The 18,975-nt window shown below is 38.2% G+C and overlaps 1 long non-coding RNA gene across 1 annotated transcript in view; it reads left to right on the plus strand.

The window, feature by feature from the left end:
• Nucleotides 1-222: 222 nt before the first annotated feature.
• Nucleotides 223-18,975, plus strand: part of LOC149081606 (uncharacterized) — a 44,120-nt gene continuing 25,367 nt past the window's right edge. The window contains exon 1 of the long non-coding RNA XR_016193277.1: nucleotides 223-297. This is a non-coding gene — a long non-coding RNA (uncharacterized LOC149081606). The remainder of the gene's footprint in view (nucleotides 298-18,975) is intronic.

Below are 18,975 nucleotides of genomic sequence, written 5' to 3' on the forward strand. Positions count from 1 at the left end.
TTTTCAGGGGGGAAAAAAACAGGAGAAGAGAGGAAAGAGTGTTTTGTATTGTGAGAAAGTTGTTCGGTTGAAGTTGGCGGTCGAGCAACATGTAGGCGTGGCTTCGTCCCGTTTCTGACGATCCCATTGGAAGAGCTCGAAATGACGTCGCGTGATCGAACGCAAACTTGCGAGAGTAAATTGTGCTGGCTGAATGTCGTTGTGTTTAGTAGAATCGAAGCTTGTGTGTTGGCGGTCGATGCATCAGCTGCTCTTGTGCTCAACGGCGGAATCTCTCCTCTGCTGCTGATTCAATACGTAAGTGGCTTTTCTTTTTGCTTATTTCATTTGCATTCACTTTGCATAGACATTTCCCCCTCGGTTAATCACGATTCTCTCTCTACCCCTCGGTAAATACTTCATTTCCATACAATTTTCGAGGATAATAGAATTTTACTTGCTCAACGTAGTGTCTATTCATGTACACGTTCAGAAAAACGTGTCGCTTCTCTGTTTTGAATGGATCTCGGCACAAATCATATCTGTCATTTAACTGAATCATAGATAGGGAGCAAATTTAAATCACTGATCTTATTGAATGGCATTTCCAAACACTCTGCAATTGTTTATATTCAGTCTCGATGCCTTTCGAGTAATCTATCAAGTTCCGTTTCACTATTATAACTTCCTATATGCCAATTACATTCTTCTTCTTATTCAATTAATGATTCACACGTACGTTGGATAACCACCGTAGAATAAGTTTACTTATATAGCTTTCAGAATCTGAAGTGAGAAGTAAGGAAAGCATAAGGCATGTTCTAGTATTTCAATTGTGCCGTACTTTGCAGAAACAAAATACAGTTTCTTTTAAAATAAATTACAATTGCGACCGATTTCTTCTCACTAAGTGATAGAAAAATCGAATCACCTGAACTTGTCATTAAATTAATCTATTTCACAAGGTCTATAGATGAAATGACAAAATTTCTTTATTTACTGAATGAATCTCATAACACAACCTTCCAGGTATCCAATAAATTTTATTATTTTTAGAGGGTTTTTGGCCATAGTCCTCCACGCTGGTCAGTGCGAGTTGGAGGAAGCCCATTCTTCCAACAGATTTAAACATGACTACTTACAGACTGCACCACGAGAAGGTGCAAGCCTAGAAGGAGGCCTCAAGCCTCCACTCCTAGTCGATTCCTTCAAGTCCTCAAAATAAGGCAATTGAAAGGTCTTCTCCTCAAGTAGAGACTGTTCAACAGCCTGAATAAGAAATATCGTGGACGATGTGTCATTGATTGCTTTTTACATTTCCATAAATCCTCTCGTTTTGTTTTTTGAAAAGAACTATTAATGATGGCGAAGTGTTGTATGATAAGGGGAAAAAGAAATTCATCAAGAGATCAACATGGATCTATAATGATGAACACAAAATATTTCAGTGAATAATTACAAATAATGTCAAGGGCAAGTTTCTTAGTATGAGAAGTCTTATATTTTTGCTAATTTATTTATTCATTATAAACATTTAACACTCCCTGCGAAACACGTAGAACTTGCCTCATATCCTACTATCGTTACAATTTTTTTAAATCTTGATCCTCTCACGCATTCCCAAGAGATCCGTATGATCTTCTGTCCAGGGAATTTGTTATTGTTAGTAAACATCCATGCCCGAACCGGGATTTGAACCCAAACCTGCATAGTCAGAGGTACTTTCCCTAACCACTCGATCGTCAGGCTGCACTTCCGTGGTCAATGCCTAGAAGAAAAACATTATGTGCTGATTTCTATAAATCAGTAATTTCCAGATGGTGAGATCAATCAAGGTGCCCTAATTTGAGTTACTCTTGTACCTGTTTCTCTCGTCTCAAGACCTTTACAATAATATTGAGTCCTTCTTTGTTATTATAATCTTCTCCATAATAATACTACTAATAATAATTATTATTCAATTAATGAGTTATTAATCTAATTTTCAGCCTAATAAGTTCGCGTAGTTTCCGGAATCTGAAGTGAGGTTTGCAAAAGGAAAAGTATAGACATGCCAATATATACAGTATATAGATATATTGATAGTCGTAATGTAGTTGTGATTCTCAGCAAGTGTGTCACGGCACTTTAGGCTGCAAGTGAAGTTTCTAGAAACCGGGCAGGTGTGCTGCAAGAAGTTTAAAATTCGAATCTTTAAATCCCCAAAGGTGCGCGACCGTAAATTATTTAGTTGTTTCCATTATAGACACATGTTTTGAAATAAAGTAGACTCTTACTAATCCGGCACGTATCAGACCAGGGTTATGCCGGATTAAAAACCATTCATTTAAATAACGTAAACATCTGTACATAGACAGGTGGAGGGCCAGATTTACACATGGGGACCCGTAATTTATACTTTGCCCCAGGGCACCCTCATATCTAAGTCAAACCTTAGAGAAAAAGTAGTAAAACATTTTCTCTTCCACACGCGATGAAAGCCCGGCTGGAAAACTAGTGGACAGACCAGACTAGAGCACGGTTGAATTATAGAGTCCACTGTATTAAAGCAATCTAGCTAATGTATAGCTAGCATATAATGCTGCTGCGGTGGTCGAGTGGTCATAATGACGGACTCGCATCGCGGGGACCCGGGTTCGAGCCCCACCGTCACCACAGTGGTGGTCGGCTGAAGTTGGTTTTCTGTGGTTCCCAACTTCAAGGCGCAAATGCGAGCCGATCTCCCCGTTAAAAAGTCTCGCCACAGAGAGCAACAGTCCTACAAACAGTACAAATATTCAGTCACTACACATCACTCACTTCACTTCTGAGATATAGATGGCAGCACTGAAAAATCATACACAACACTAGATACGCACTCAGATTGTTAGGTACACGCACTTACACCTCCGGCACAACTCATTAGGTAGTAAATTGCCTATGGCAATAGACCTGAGTTGTGCTCGGTATGGAAAAAAAAAAAAAAAAGCTAGCATATAATATATAGCTAGAAGCCATCAAAAGCAGGGTGTTCTGTTAATGGACCAACAAAATCAGAGGGTTGTTAGACGATTAGTAGACATCAAGAGGAATAAAAATTACAGTGAAACATGGTGTCGCAGTCGCAGACGACGTAGAGAAGGTAAAAATCACCAAAAGCAGCATCGCGAAACGCATGCGCTGGGGTAGGATCCGCAAGGCGGGCGACGTAAATCAGCGCTATTGTGGTAGTAAGCACGTGTAGTAGTTAGTGTTGGCTGTTCTAATGAGTATCGTGATAGCTGATTACACGAACGAGGAATACGCTGATATGCATCTGATTTACGGTCGAGCAGATGTCAATGAGCGTTTATGCGATGCCTGTGGCCACACCGGAGGATCTCATAGCGCGGATTGTCGTCGCTGCGGCAGCCATCAAAAGCATACCTGGTATTATAGAGTGCGTCCAGGAATCGTTTTCACGTCGTTGTAGACTGTGCAATGACGTCAGCGGCCACCACTTTCAACGACTCTTGTAATAATTAATCAAATAAAGGTTTTTGTAGTTACTATTGTACTTTTTGCCTTTACAGCGTGACATCGAAACCTGCATGCGTTTTCGCGATTTTCACCCTCTCTACGTGGTTTGCGACACCATGTTCCATTGCAATTTTTGTTCCTCTTGATGTCTACTAACAACGCTCTGAGTTTGTCGGTCCATTAACAGAATATCCTGTATATTTTTTCATGTTATAGCAGGGATTTTCAACATATGGCCCTCGGCACTTTTTGCCGTGGCCCGCCGACCATTTTTAGAAAATGGTAAGAACATTGAAGACAGACGATTAAGAAAACAGATTTTGATTACATCAACAGGCCAGTGAGAGACGGAGCATGAGGCTCAAACAGTTTTTGGGTGAAAATTCAGCATCTAAAAAAGCATATCTACCTTCAGAATTCACAGAAATTCTGAAAAATATCTTCATCAAAAAGTAATTTCAGAATTTTTGAAAGAAATAATTTTGGAATTAGCGATAAAAACTATTTCATAACTGATAAAAATAATAATTCCCGAATTATTGAAAGAAATTATGTCAAAATTAATGAAAGTAATATATTCTGTATTACAGAGTTTCCGGAATAAATAATTACAGATTTGTAAATTAATTAGTTGAAGTAATTTCAGAATGATTAAAAGAAGTCCAGTAGAAATAGGTAATTTTACAATCAATAAAAGGTGTAATTTTAGAATAAAGGAAGTCTTCTATTATTTTGGGTACCTGTTGACTTTTCTGTTGAGATAAAACACTGCAAATATGAATATTCTATCTTAATACCTCAGGTTGATTGGTTGCCCTGCGGACTTCGTGGGAAATTTCAGTTCTACTCGCAATGTCTAAAAGGTTGAAGATCCCCTTCGCTACAGTTTCTTAAAAAATGAGATTTGTTGCTATCCACGAGGCCCCTCCCTTTACGTCTACTTTTTGCTCGCGAATTACTCTCCAGTGAGGAGAATTCAATACACCTGTAGTTTCTAATTTCCTATAAATAAAACTCGGATTATTTCGAAGTTTGAAACACAGCAGAGGAGTATACCATAAGGAGCTAGCCGAAGAGAATGTTCTTAATGACAATCGAATGGGTTAGGATTTATAAAGAAGTCTGGGTGCGCGTCTTTAGGGAATAAAAGCGAAGGACAAGATCGAAACCATATCGAGAACCAAACGCTAAACTCTCAATAAACTTCTTCTCGAGAGCACTTAAAGAACACAAACGCTTTTTTTTTGTCTATTTCTTGTGGATTCTTTCTTCGTTCATCAATCACTGTCAACAAAAGTTTCTTCTTAAGCTTAGTTGAATCCTCTTACTTTTTTTCTTGTCTTTTGCAAGCACTAATATCGGAAATGGATGGGTGTGGTTGTCGGTGTAAATAACACATTGTTCTTATTATGTGGATTTTTCGAACATTTCAAGATTTTTTTGTAGACGTGATGTTGTTTTGATATTTTATTTATATACGTATGCGGAACACATTCGAGTTTCTCGAAAACTCTAGGTGTTGTTCAGAAACTAGCGGAACATGAAAATGCTGAAGCATTAAAGAAGGTTCAGAATGAATTACGCAATCCTTAAAAAAAAACCCAACTCTTTCTTAAATGTGCTATTTATTGACACGAATGAATTTTCTAAATTTCCATATTAGTTTATGATACTCTGTTCCAATTCACAGCAAAACCTATCTTTTGCGGATACCGATCGGACATTCATCCATAAAAAAGGAGTGACTAAAAAAAGGGTTGTTGTTGTTGGAGAGTTCTGAAAAAAGTAATAATATTATTTGGCCATCAAAGAGGGGTGACCGTTAAGAGGGGTTTCACTGTATACATTTCAGAAACTTCTTGATTTTCATTCTCATTATCTTGAAGGTTAAAATAATGGTTATACTTATCATAAGCATAAGTTAAATTCACGGAAAAGCACACACAGCAGAGTAAAAACATTCTGCTTCTACGATTTTAAATCTCCGAAATATATAAATCCCTAAAATAATCTCCGAGAGGCTAACCCTAGGAATTCCCAAAATATTCAAGTTTGTGGTACCCTTGGGAATTTTTAAACATTTTGCAGTGCTTCTGTGTGATCTTGAAATACTCAGGAATTGAACTCATCTTAAATTACCGTGACGCAGTTTTCAAAAATCACAGAATTATTACTAGGATTTTATTCCCAATGTATCTCACGGAACCTTATAGTGTTGCGGCAGAACCTTCGGAAATCACTACAATCCTCATCTCTAAGACATTTCCAAACATCTATGCTTGTGGCACCCTTAGCAATAAGATTAGAATTTTTTACATATCTAGCAGCACTTCTGCTTACGAGACTGACAACTAATTTCATAGAACCCTGAGGCACCGCGTGCATCATTTAGGATTTACTGTTCTAGGGGAAAGTGTTTTTAATTTAGCACTCATTGGGAGAACCTCTTTGGTCAAATACCGAAGGAACAAAGGACACCAGCTGTGACACAGCCGAAATCATAATACCTTTCATTATAATTTATGCTTCATTACGAAACACTTCCTTTAGGAGTTCTGCAGTGGTGTGTAGGTAGGCCATCTCAAGAACCACTTTTAGTGAATTTGGACTACCCTTGGATTAAAAGCACTTGTTTTTCTCGGGGGTTGAAACAACAATGAAGTGATTTCAGAAATCTGCGTTGGGTTGCGCAGTCATAGATAGGAGAAGAAGAGCATTGAAAACATTTATGTGTAATGAGTCCTTGTATAGGCTTCAGACGAACACTATTGTATGAACAAATGAATAAAATAAATGGATTTTTGTACAAAAAATCCCCCATCATTTTAAGAATGTGACAACCATTCAAAACTTGATAAAACTTGATAGAAGAAAATGCTGTGTAATGTATAGCGCAATATACTAAGAAAGAATTCGGCCTGAAATATACTTTTCTCAGTATATTTCAGGCCAAAAAATACCATCTCTTCATATAGCGCAATATTTAGGAACAAAACCGAAGGAGGGAAAACCATGTCTATGGTGTCAGTTTGTCATGGTGTTTGTGATTTTGTTAATGATTTGTGGGACAACTATTAAGAAGGAAAATTTTCTTAGTGATTCACTATAAAGTGAATTATCTATGTGTGCTCTCATCTCTCTCTCTTTCTAAATTTTTTAATCTGTATATATAAAATAACCTGTCCTGACTGACTGATTGACGGATCCATAATCGTCGAGCCCAAACCACTGAAGCTTAAACATGAAATTTTGTCAGTAGTTTCATTTTATGACGTCAAAATTCACTAAGAACGGGTTTTTTTGAAAGAGGGTTTAAAGATAACGTAGAGAAATCACGCCAAGCCGCCATCGAATCTATATTCATGAAATTTAATCAACGGTTTTATTTCATGACATAAAGACTAACTTAAGAGTTTTTTAAAATTCAACCCCTAAGGGAGTTCAAAGGTAACAAAAAAAGTAGGCCGAACCGAAACTACTGAAGCTATAAATATGAAATTTGGTCAGTGTTTTTATTTTAAAATCTATCCTACAGAGTCACTAAGAAGTATTTTTTCTAAATTCACCTCTGGGGGGGGGGGGAGTTTCATAAGGCAGTTCAAAGGTTATATGAGGTAATTAAGACCGAGCCGAAAGCGCTGAAGCTATAAATATGAAACTCGTTCAGTATTATATTTCATAATGTAAGTTATCCATATGTACAGACAAGATTTCTGAAAATTCATCCCTCAACTGGGTCATGAAGTCTTCAAATGAGGGAATCATCACCGAGTAATTTTCAGATTGCCTATTAGGATAGGATGGATGGACCATGAACTTTTAGTACACCGCCAATCGACTGCTTTTACAAGGGGACACCAGTATTGATTGGTGAGGGACAATGCAAGGTTATGGTGTCGCAGGGAATTTTTCTCTAATAGGGTTGTTAATAAATGGAATAGCTTACCCCCGGAGGTAGTAAATTGTAACACAATTGACACGTTTAAAAAGAAATACGATAAACATGTTGGGGTAAATCGAGAAGCTCTATCCATACTTAGAATAAGACAACCATAAGTATTCTTTATGGGCATTGTATAATATTTTATCATGTGTATATATTGTTTGTAATTTGTGTTAATTGCATTTTTAATTGGGTTGCTGTATTTTTGAAACATATGACATCCATATTTTTATGGGCATCTTTTTCTCAGCCACCTCGTTGGGCATTTTGCCTGTTGTGGCGTTGTATTTGTATTTGTATTTGTATATACATCTACGCGAGGGAAGCCTTGGGGAACAGCTAGAGTCATTAATATTTATCTCTCTCTCTCTCTCTCTCTGTTTCTCTCTTTGAGGGAAAGAAAGAGTTAGTTTCTACACTGTCGTTCTAAACACCAAAAATGTTTTGAGTACGGTTAGTGAAGAATAATCCAGAGCCACCTAAGATGGAACAAAATTCATTAATGCACTAATCTGTCTCGTTCCACAGTTCTGATTTGAGTTCTTTGTTTAAAGCAAATTTTTGTAGATCACTCATTTCTGTAAGTTCTTTGTCCTCAATTATAATCTTGTAACTATGCTTCTTTTTTAGTCTTAGAAAAAAAAATTTTACTGGCGAAATTCCAATTGAATTACGAACCGGTCCCCTTAACTTTGGACCAAGTGCGCTTCAAGGCTTAGGAGATGGTACATTCCCGGCACATATGCCCTGACATAATGGTCGAGAGTTCAATATGTGATTTAATGTGGCGGATTTAATCCGCTTGCGGCAACGATGCATCGAACGTGCAAAAATTTTTTTCCAAATTTTAAATAATTTGAGAGTGTTTCTTGAGAGAGAGAGGGGGGTTAAAAGAAAAATACTTAGAAGTTATAATTCAACTGGGTTCAAATAATTGAAAGGTAAAGATGGTAAGCACTGCAAGTGCCGGCACGCACTTACAGTATTAACCACTTTTACCTTTCGTTCAAATAAGTTCAAACACTGATTTTATTTTTGTCGCAAATAATTTGAGCAATTGTTTAATATTAAATTTGACTAAAATATAAAATATTTAAAAATTTCACCTTTTTTTATTTGTCACATGCGTAACACTTGGTCCGTAGGAGCCGTTTTCTCAAGTTGGTTAAGGGTTGGAGTCGTTTGACATCTGCGGTGATCAATTGTCAGGCGATAAATATATTCAAAATAAAGTATGAAAATCACATGAAGCACATGAAAGACAACAGAGGGGAGGGGGGAGATTATGAAATGTTTAAATTTTTCGCAGGGAATTCTCACAAATTCGAGGGTGGGGGAGGGGCTTTTTTTATACAGCACCCGAGCTGGGCCAATTGCTTGTTGTGGCTAGTGAATGTATTATTATTTTCGTTATTGATGGTAATACGAACTAATTGTTAATTGACTACATTAGATTTTTGAGGGAGTAGCGCTGTGATGCAAATGAGTTAGGTTCACGTAATGAAATGTGTAGCTTAGTGTTTCCCAAAGTGGGTAATATCGCACCCTGAGGGGGGGGGGGGATGATGGAATGATCCGAGGGGCATTACAAGCCATGGGCATAGTAAAGGGTCCTATGTTTTGTTTGATGTTGGTGAACGGTAGGGAAATAAAATTTCTGAAAAAGGGGTGGCAAAACCAAAAAGTCTGGGCAACTGTGGCGTAGATGAAATAAATGCCTTCGCATCGACGCAGGAAATTGTTTCAGCCTTTTGCAAGTTATTCCTCAAAGACAGACCAGAAAATTCAGATGCAAAGTTTGAGATAATGCAATTGTTTGAATGATAAATGAATGCGCAACATTGCATTCTAATATTTAGGTTTTGGGGAAAATGCCTCTTTTTTCATTTGTAATTAATTTCTAAGTGAGAAATATTGAAAAGACGGGAAACTTTTCACTTTTTTTCCTCGAATAAAACCACTCTTTTTATGAAGAACCTCGGAACATGCTTCGCTAAAGGAAAAAGAACCGACGCCGGAATGATCACGTTCATTCAATTTCGTCGTTTAGGGCTTCCTCACGAACACACATACAAAGGCGAACAAAAAGGATTATTGCAACGTTTGATATGTCTGGAGTTTGGCCATTCGAGAGGCTATTCGAACGCAGTTACTGCCAATTACTTCTTGACAAGTCTAAACCCCAAAAAGGCAGCGAGATTATATCGTTTTTGTTTCGTCGTATAACTGCGAAGTGTATGTACTCTTATATCTGTATAACTCGTATGTGCTGTATGAAGGCGGGCAGGCCATTTTTGATGAAGCTGTAAAAGTGTAACCGTTCTCGAGGCTGTTTCTCTTGGCTGCAAGTGGTCGTTTGTGCGTGTTTTTATCTCTTCCTCTTACGAGAGAGGATCTAAACCCATATCCCCTAAATGACCCACTGCGGTGATTCCAATGTTTTCTATGATCGAGTTTAGAGAGTTTCATACGATGATTATATGACCTTCGACGGAGGAAACGAGCCGCGGAAGCCATTCTCTCGTCCAACTACACATTCGCTAAGGAAAAAAAAATATTTAGTCTCTTTGACATTTATTTCGGATGAACAGAAGGACACACACCAACCACTAAAGATTCTGGAAAAAAAAAACTTCGGAAATAACTTAATATAAAGTTTGTCCTAAAAGAAGGTATCTTATTATGCACTGTGCGTCCAGTAGTACATATAAGTTGCTGTTGATTTGAATAGCGATCAAAACTCTATTGCAAGAGAACACCGCGGTACTCATGGAAATACAATTAATGCCGCTTATCAGAATCACGGATAATGCTACTCGTACAATTTTGGTATTATTATCACTTTTGCAAAGAACGGGCTGATATAATATGGGAAAAATTCGTTGGTAGTTATTGGGACATCGGATAATGTTATCAATTTTTTTCCCATCTAAATTTTTTTTTGCGCATTTTGAAGCTAAAATTTTAACAAAATTATTTTTTCCCTGTAAGTTATCGTTTTCAGTCTGCAAGACTGTATAGGGGCCCAGAAGGTGGTCTTCATTCCCTCCCTTGTTGGCAAATATTTCCGTATTTGATGTCGTAATCAGTTCATAGTATTCCCTGTGATCCATATACGTCTGGAGCTGCTTATGACGAAACAAAAGTCCTTTCCTTCAGTTCTTGAACAGTTTCTTACAGTTGACCAAGTTCAAATTTCTTTTTTCGAGAGATTTTCTCAAGGGATCTTGTATCAGGTATGAAACGTAGCGTGCATATTAAAAAAAATCATAATTCGTGATATACATTAAACAGTTGCAGTCTAACGCCTCGCAATGGCTGAATAACACAAAGCAGGATTTTAGCCCAAGGACAAAAAATGTCCTCTTTTTAGAATAGAATTTAAAAAACATGGAAACGAGATTGAACATTTTTCTACCAATTATGAGAGAAAGAAAAACAGAGTTGTCCCGTTTTACCAATACCGGTTTGCCATACGTCCTGTTCAACTAAACGGGATATATGGTCATCGTACTTGCAAACGGGACTTTTTCGGATAAAATTATCATTCGGTTGTTGATATAAACCCTGAGTCTCGATGTGATCATATTAAGCGGTATAGACTGCACTAAAGAGTGCTCGATGTTTGGGTCCGATATCGCGCTTACGAGTTCTCAACTGCACTCCTCGTTCACGTTGTATTCTGGGCTTAGCACTATGCTCATTTGAGTTTGAGATAAACGCATAGTAATTCTATTAAAACCTAGTGGAAGTGTAACATCTGACTACGCTCCAATTTCAGTTGAATGGTGGTGATTGAACTTCGAAGTTATGAAAAATGTCATTGAAATTAATGCATAAAAAGCCTCTGTAACAATTTACTACGACTTTTTTGAAAGATTATTTTCTCACTTTCTTTCCAGCTGCGTTATCTGGTTGTGCTTTCCAGCTGGTTCTGTCCATTGTGAGTCAATTCCTAAGTATGCTTATGTATGTCACAAGCCTTTCATGTAATGCAACAAGATTGTTTTACTGTAACTTCTTGTCCAAAATCCACGTTGGTGTAGTCCGCAAATGAAAATTTCACTATTCTTGAGAGAAGCATCATCCTATAATATGCAGCGTAGTGTAATCGCATATGGAATTTTTTTGTGGCTATCCGTATCATCATCAATGAAATCTTGAAAAACAGAAGTCATTGGTCACGGTTTTTCAGAAAAAAAAAATGTTGGTTCTTCTATTCGTGTCTATATATACTCGTGGATCATTTTTAAAAATTCATTTATTTTTCATATAATATATTTCCATTACTATGTCGTCAGTGAGTTAGGGCCTCCTCATATGGGGATACGAAAGTCTGGCAACTGATAGGAGACTCCCTATCTAGAGGATCGAACACGCATATTTCTATGAAGCTCCTCATACATGGATATTGGTGTGTTGGCGATCAAATATCCGACGCGACGGAGTCACTGATGACTTGGCGTGCTAGTCGAAATACATATTTATAGCGCGATTCCATAATATTTCTTCGTGTTTGTTTTCGTCGGTCTAGGCTGTACGATGGTGACGACGCATCGGATTTAGCTTGTATTTTTAAAAGAAATGCTCCTTGATGCAGCCCCCCCATCAAGGGCGTAGCCAGGGGGGGGGGACTTGGGGGGGTCTGGTCCCCCCCCGAAATGTGAGAAAATGACCGAAAGAAAAAAGGGAAAAAGATGGCCAAATCCATTGTTCTATCACTTTGGCCCCCCCCCCCCGAACGAAATTTCTGGCTACGCCCCTGCCCCCCCCATAATCTTCCTCAACTGGAATGCGTGTAATATAAATATAGGTCATGCACACACACGTGCGTGTGTGTGTAGCAAAAACTCCATTCCTCCTCCAAGATAAACATTCGTGTTTTTTCTCTCGGTACGGTAACAACGTGGTCTGTTCTTATCGAAATGAAGATCCTTCATTTTATAGAACTACCACCAGCTCAAAATAATGGATATTTACAACGTGTGTGAATTTGACTTACTTTACAGATTCTTGACAGTCACTCATCAGGAATCTCAGCTGATTTATTAATTCTTGTTAAGTCTCTTCTCTAATTTCGTAGAATGCAAGGAATTGGTAGTGTCGAATACTGTACGATAAATGTTATTGTCAATGTACTCATGACCCCCCCCCACAAGGGTGGGGGCTGACAATGATTCAGCCCTAGGGGTCCAAAGTAATTACTATCATTTTTTGTTTGTTTCATACTATAAATTCACTACTACCGAGAAAAGTTTGGTTTTGGGGCCCCCACTAAACATTTCAGCATTGGGCCCTGCTAAAGGACGTGGGGGGGGGGGGATGGATGCAACTATAATTTTTTTCTATTTATCCTTTTTTCGCAGAAATAATGGTGTAGGATGATAATAATTTATAACCATAATAAAATATATACTTAATCGCTGCTAATGCCACTGAAAATTTTATTTTTTTTCCTTCCTCGGTTCATAATGCACAGGGAAATAAGGAAGTGAACTAAATACTGCTTCATTTTTACTCATTTGCATTGAGATTTTTCGTTTAGTATCGCTGTGTGAGGGAAAACGAGCAACTCGACTCTCCAGTTAAGGCTACTCAAATTCGATTTGAATATCCCGTGTAAGGGAGGGGGCTCTTAGATTAATCAACTACCTTATTTTGTCAATGAGGCGCTGTAATCATTTTTAGTAGATAAGCTATGTTCACTTAATCATACATAGGTCTAACGTTTGAAGTCAGGGACATCTTTAATCAAAAGTAGAGACGTGAATACAGATTTTCCATTGGACACTGTATATGGAATATTCGTTCAGCATCATCTGACCATAAACTGGTCCTTTTCGTTAAATACACAAACACTTAATTCGTATTGAGATGGTATAATATACACGGATTATCATTATTTTTTCCACTGTTCAAGCTGCTATCCCGATATAGTATTTTTTCACGCGGAAATTCTGTTGAAAAAACTGGTGCATATGTAACAGTAAATGTGAAAAATCGATTATTATACATAATAACCGGTTATATATTACCGGTTATATTATGATACAGGCATAATTACTAATCTTCCCGGTAAGTTTGATAAATTTGCCATTTTTACCGACGAATAAGCATAATATCCAAGCGTCGTGGGTAAATTTCTTAAAACTAAAAAATTGTCACTTTTACCGGAAATTATGCATAATAATCAAGTGCCGTTGTAAATTTGATAAATACTTGAGATTTATCGCCTTTATCTGTGATTAAGCACAATATCCTAGTGTAACTGGTAAATTTTATAAATATGAAAAAAATTCCAAATTTGCCTAGTATGTGTGATGAATATAGTCAGACCCCGATATAACGATAACAAAGGTTACGATCGTACCTCCAAATAATGATACAATACATGTATAGCATATCATATAGTACAATTTATCATGTTTACTAAAGTCGCGACGCTTGGGTATTATGCATAATCGCTGGTAAAAGCTATAAATTTAGGGACATTTATCAAACTTACCAAAATGCTCGACAATTATGCATAATAACTGGAATTATCACATTTACCGTAACTTATATATCTATGCCATACGTTTCGATAAAAATCGAAACAAGTCTTTTTGAGTGAATATGATTTTTGGCTTCTTCATGTGTCACAGGCATTGTCATTATGTGAAAAAGGAAATTATGTCTATGTGGGGGAAAAATAGCAAGCAGTGAAAATTCTATGTAAATCACCCTTTAAGTGGGGGAGGGGGGGGGCTAGAATGGACCAATGGGATTTGTTGAAGCTTCAGGTGCAATTTAGGATTGTATAGGTAAGCTCTGCACGGGTTTGAGTTAAATGGGAATTTTTTTTCCTGAGACAATTGGTTGGGAGGAATAAGTTTTGGAGACCGCTAAAATACTCACTATTATCTTTACTAATGGAGCTTAGAAACACCCTACATGCCCGATTTAGCTCATTTGAGCGGCGTGAGTGGTGTACAAGTCGTATGTCTCTACCAGAAAACGCACAAAAATAAAATAAATTCGGTTTTACGGAATTTCGACCCAACCCTTCGACTCGAAGAGAGAGTGTTTCTAATTGTACTCGTCTTTAAAGACTATGGTGAAACATCGATATATTTATTGTACTATTAATGGTTTCCATAGTGTTGTTTTTCTTCTAGTTTTATATATAGTCAGATATAATACGTGAAAAACATTACATACAGAAACAATCTTCACGTTAGGTTCAAATCACGTACACGAACATTTCGGCATGTACCAGTTCGTTAGAAATTCCGTAGAGGAACGTAAACGAGGTGCATGTTCGGTTGAGTAGTAGTAGTAGTAGTAGCCAAATATAATGGGAAATCGAAACATTGCTTTTACTTTCCCGATTTTATTCCATGAAATGGTAGGACTCTTCAATGCGAGTAAATACGGTACAAGATGGACGAAATGGTACGAATTGAGAACATCTCTGATATAAATTACTGTAACACGATAGACCATACGTGCTCAACCTATAGTCCGCGGGGTAAAAACCTTGGATGTGGCCCGTGACGCCAAAACTATTTTTGTAAAAATGAACCGAGTGACACATCACCAGATTAATCAACTGACCAGCAGTAACCACATAACTTAAGGTGGCTCCGAGGCATTCCCAGATCACTTAAGTGACCCGCAGCATATTTACAGATCACTTGAGTGATTCGCGGTGCATTTCCAAATCAGTTAGGTGACTCGCGACACATTTACAGATCACTCTGATGACTTGCGGTGCAGTTCTTCATCGCTTTAGTGATCGCGGCACAATTACAGAGAACTTAACTGTCCGTGACACATTTTCGGAGCACTCAAGTGACTCGCTGCACGCAGATCACTAACGTGACCCACGGTGCAGTTGCTGACAGTGACGTCGGAGCCGGGGGTTCCTGTGGGTGCTTGAGCAGCCCCGGCAACTCGTGGCACTGGTCCGAGCATCCCTAGAATTGATTCAGATATCAAAGTTTTGTATATAAAGTCCAAGACGAACACCCACAGGTTCGAAACACCTCTGACGCCCTTGATTTCTCATCACTTGAATGGCCCGCACACATTTCCAGATTACTTGAGCAATCCGCGGTATATTTACAGCTGATTTGAGTGACCCACGACATAGTTTCAGATTAATAAGTGGCCCGCGGCAGACTTAGAGATCATCTAAGTGGCGACACGTTTTCAAACTAATGAAGAGGCCCAGTCTCCGAAGGTTGAGCACCCGTGCGATAGGCTTACGCAGTTTGAGATGACGACTTTGTTGTTTTTCAGAAGAAAAAAGTGACCACGTGGCGTGGAAGAATGATGTGGTGAAACGGGAAAAAGAATGATGTCCCGTTCTTTTTTTTACTTAATTGAATGGACTCGCTGACCAGTCAATCTCTTCCTTCAAGAGTTAATGAAGCGAGCGGCAAGTCCTTTAACATGTGAACTTTGGTTTTGACGCAGTATATAAATGTCCGAGGGTCGACCAATCCAGTGAAAGAAACCGAATGCATTTCTTTCAGTGGCGTGGGATTCGGTTTATTTGCGCCTCTTATTTTGGCGGGAAAAAAACAAGCAATAGGGCTATAATAAAAATACAGGAAACAGTTTTCATGGTTTTCGGACTGGCTGTACCAGAACGAAATGCCGCATTGCACCCGAGGGATCGCACATAAAATACACATTTTGCCTTCTGGAAACACTTTCGTTTTTAGTGGGGGTGCTGGTAGTGAGATAGCGCCCTCTGGGGACCAGTCTCGGCAAAAACTGCGAGATGGACTCGTTACGATTCTAAAGGACGTGATTAGACTCTGGAATAACGCAGGAGAAACTTCTGAACCAATCTCTTTGAGAAACCCACAAAAAAGAAAATTTATATATATAAAAATTTGATCCCATCTTGAAACTTCTTTTCTCACAACTACAAAACGAACCAATAAATTCCGTCGGAAGAAAATTTCTTGCGACGACGAAATTGCTCTCGACGATTAGAAAATTCTAGAAACGTATAGACCGAAAAAAACAACAATAATATCAAAATATGGAGGAGGAAGAAAAAGCAATTTCGACGAAAATTTTGCTTTTGGAATATGAATTAGCATTTGCAAAATCGACGATTCCCCGAGATCTAAAAATGGTGCTCGCGGGGTGTTGCAAAAGTGTTAACTTCGAACCAACCTCGTTACTCGCTCAAGATGAGAGCTGCTTGACATGACTTTTAATTATATCTCATAATCATAACGGACAACCATATTTTGACCGCTGCAGGGCGTTATTCAAATTATGTGTTTGGAAACAACCTGGTTCGATCTTTACATATTTTTTTTGTTTGTGGGATAATTTCTCGTAGATGGATTTAAAGTGATTCGCATTCCCTTCGAGCGATTAAAAACACCGGCCTCGTCTTTTCTTGGCTCATCATCATCAAAGGTAATAACACATCGGCATCAATTAACCAGACTCTCATCAGTTGCCTAATTATTCGGCGTCTCTTTTCTTCCAGAATAATTACCGGACCAACTCCCTCTATCTGCTCGCTCTCCGGTAAAAAACATTTATTATATTAAAACAGGAGCAGTCGGGACATTTAGCTTTAGTCTCGTCGTCTCAGCAATTAAGTTCCAGGGCATTCCGACAAAAAAAAAAATGTAGGGACATAAGGAGACTACATTGAAAAAAAAGGTAGAAAAGCGGGGATTATTTAATGCCCCTTATCTTCATTTCCCATCGTCAAGTCATGCCTCCATATAAAAAGGGTAGAGTTTACCGAAATGACTCCTATATTGAATTAGGGTCTTTTTTTCATTTCGGTCTTTTACCCAACTGCCATCAAAATGTCTCCTTTCGTATACTTTGATCAATTGGAAGAAATAAAAATTAAATAGCATCGAAAAGGAGAGAGATGGTATGGAGAGAGGAGAGTTGCTCTTCCTTCCGTCAATGTAATGAGACATGGTTACTTCATCGACCATTAAGTAGGAAAAAGTCTCTTTTCAGTACACACAAAGTTGGTTTCACTTGTGGAGGGACTCGGAGGAGGGTTAATAGATAAAAGAAAGAGAGGGAATATATGGAGGGTATCATTGTGGTGAAGCTAAAGAATACCCTCAATCAAATATTCCGCAGGTACTCTCTCTTCAACCTCATTCTCTTTCTCTCACCCATTCCCCCTTCGTTCTCTGGCAGCCATGGATGGTCTGATCTGATTCAGGCGTTATATACTCTCTTGTGCTCTCTCCATTTTTATTCTATTTCTCTCGGTGGAGGTTTTTGAAGCTGATGGTTTCTCTTTAGAGATGAAGGGAGGGGGGTTTTTAGGCGCAATTCTATTAGGCGCAACTAAAAGCCATCAATCCGCCGAAGAGAAGAGTTTGCCGTGAGAGCAGATGACACCCATAAGGACGAACAACTCCTCGACGATGTCTGTGTGTGGTATAAAGATGGCCTCCTCTTGGTTCTTTTTTTTTGTTATGTACATACACTCGAATTTTGGACAGAGGCAGCATCGTTGGTAGTAGTGGTGGCATTTCCTAAGTGGCGGTCTTTCTAATCAGCCCATCTGTATGCGGTAGGCGGAGACGAGATGAAATGAGAATTTCTGAGGGGACGTCACGATATCTAAATTTCGAGCTGCCTTCCACGCTTGCATGTGGAGATCATGGTAACAGTTTCCCAGCAGTGATTGAATTAGCGAATTCTACACATCGTCAAACCAATGGAAACGAAATTACAACTGGCAGTTAATTTTGTTTTTTCTACTGCAGGGCCAGTTGTGAAAGTGTTGATGCAGTTTCGTTTCAACGGGTGGACCCAGGTAAAAAAGAAACCTCCCTAGATATTTGTATATGGTTTTTATTACTATGCATATATATAAGATTTTTAATGCATAAATTATAGTTAACCCGTTATTTATCATTGTCCCTTTTTGGGACGCTTGTTTTCACGTTCAATTAACCAGTGGAATTTTTAGTTTTGATTGTTGTACTTAAATTTTAAACTGACAGCTATAAACGTTACAAACCCAATAAAAATATTTTAAAGATTTTAATAAACAATGATTAATTAATTAAGAATTTTAATAATTAATAAACCTTTTTTCCCAAATAGTTTTATTTTCATATTTCATTCATGTTATAATTTTTATATAATTTAGGCATATAAAATGGTTTAAGAAGCTTGAAAACTAGTTAAACCCTGACACCAGAACTCTTTAAGATGGTCCCTTACTCACTAGCAAAATTGGTGACCAAGAGTTGGTGAGATATGAGCAAGAATTTCTGAGGTAGAGGTAGATCAGGGGTTCTTAATCTTTTCCGTTCCATGGATCCTTTGCTTCGATAAAACGAAGGCCATAGCCCCCTTTGCCAACAAGATGGCCTCGCACACCCCCACCTCCCTACAGAATAACATTCAGCACATAATAATGTAAGAACAGTAAGTTTTAATTGTTTTCTCATCGAAGTTCACGGACCCCTTGAAACCGCTGGGGGGGGGGGGGGTTCTGGAGGTTCTTCTGGGCTCTTATCTGGGCATCTAGTTAGGAAAAACTAAGGTAGATA

Source organism: Pholcus phalangioides, unplaced genomic scaffold, assembly GCF_987345545.1.
Source record: "Pholcus phalangioides strain wild (caught in Gottingen) unplaced genomic scaffold, Ppha-v1.0 ptg000009l_1, whole genome shotgun sequence".
In the NCBI taxonomy this organism is placed as follows: Eukaryota; Metazoa; Arthropoda; class Arachnida; order Araneae; family Pholcidae; genus Pholcus; species Pholcus phalangioides.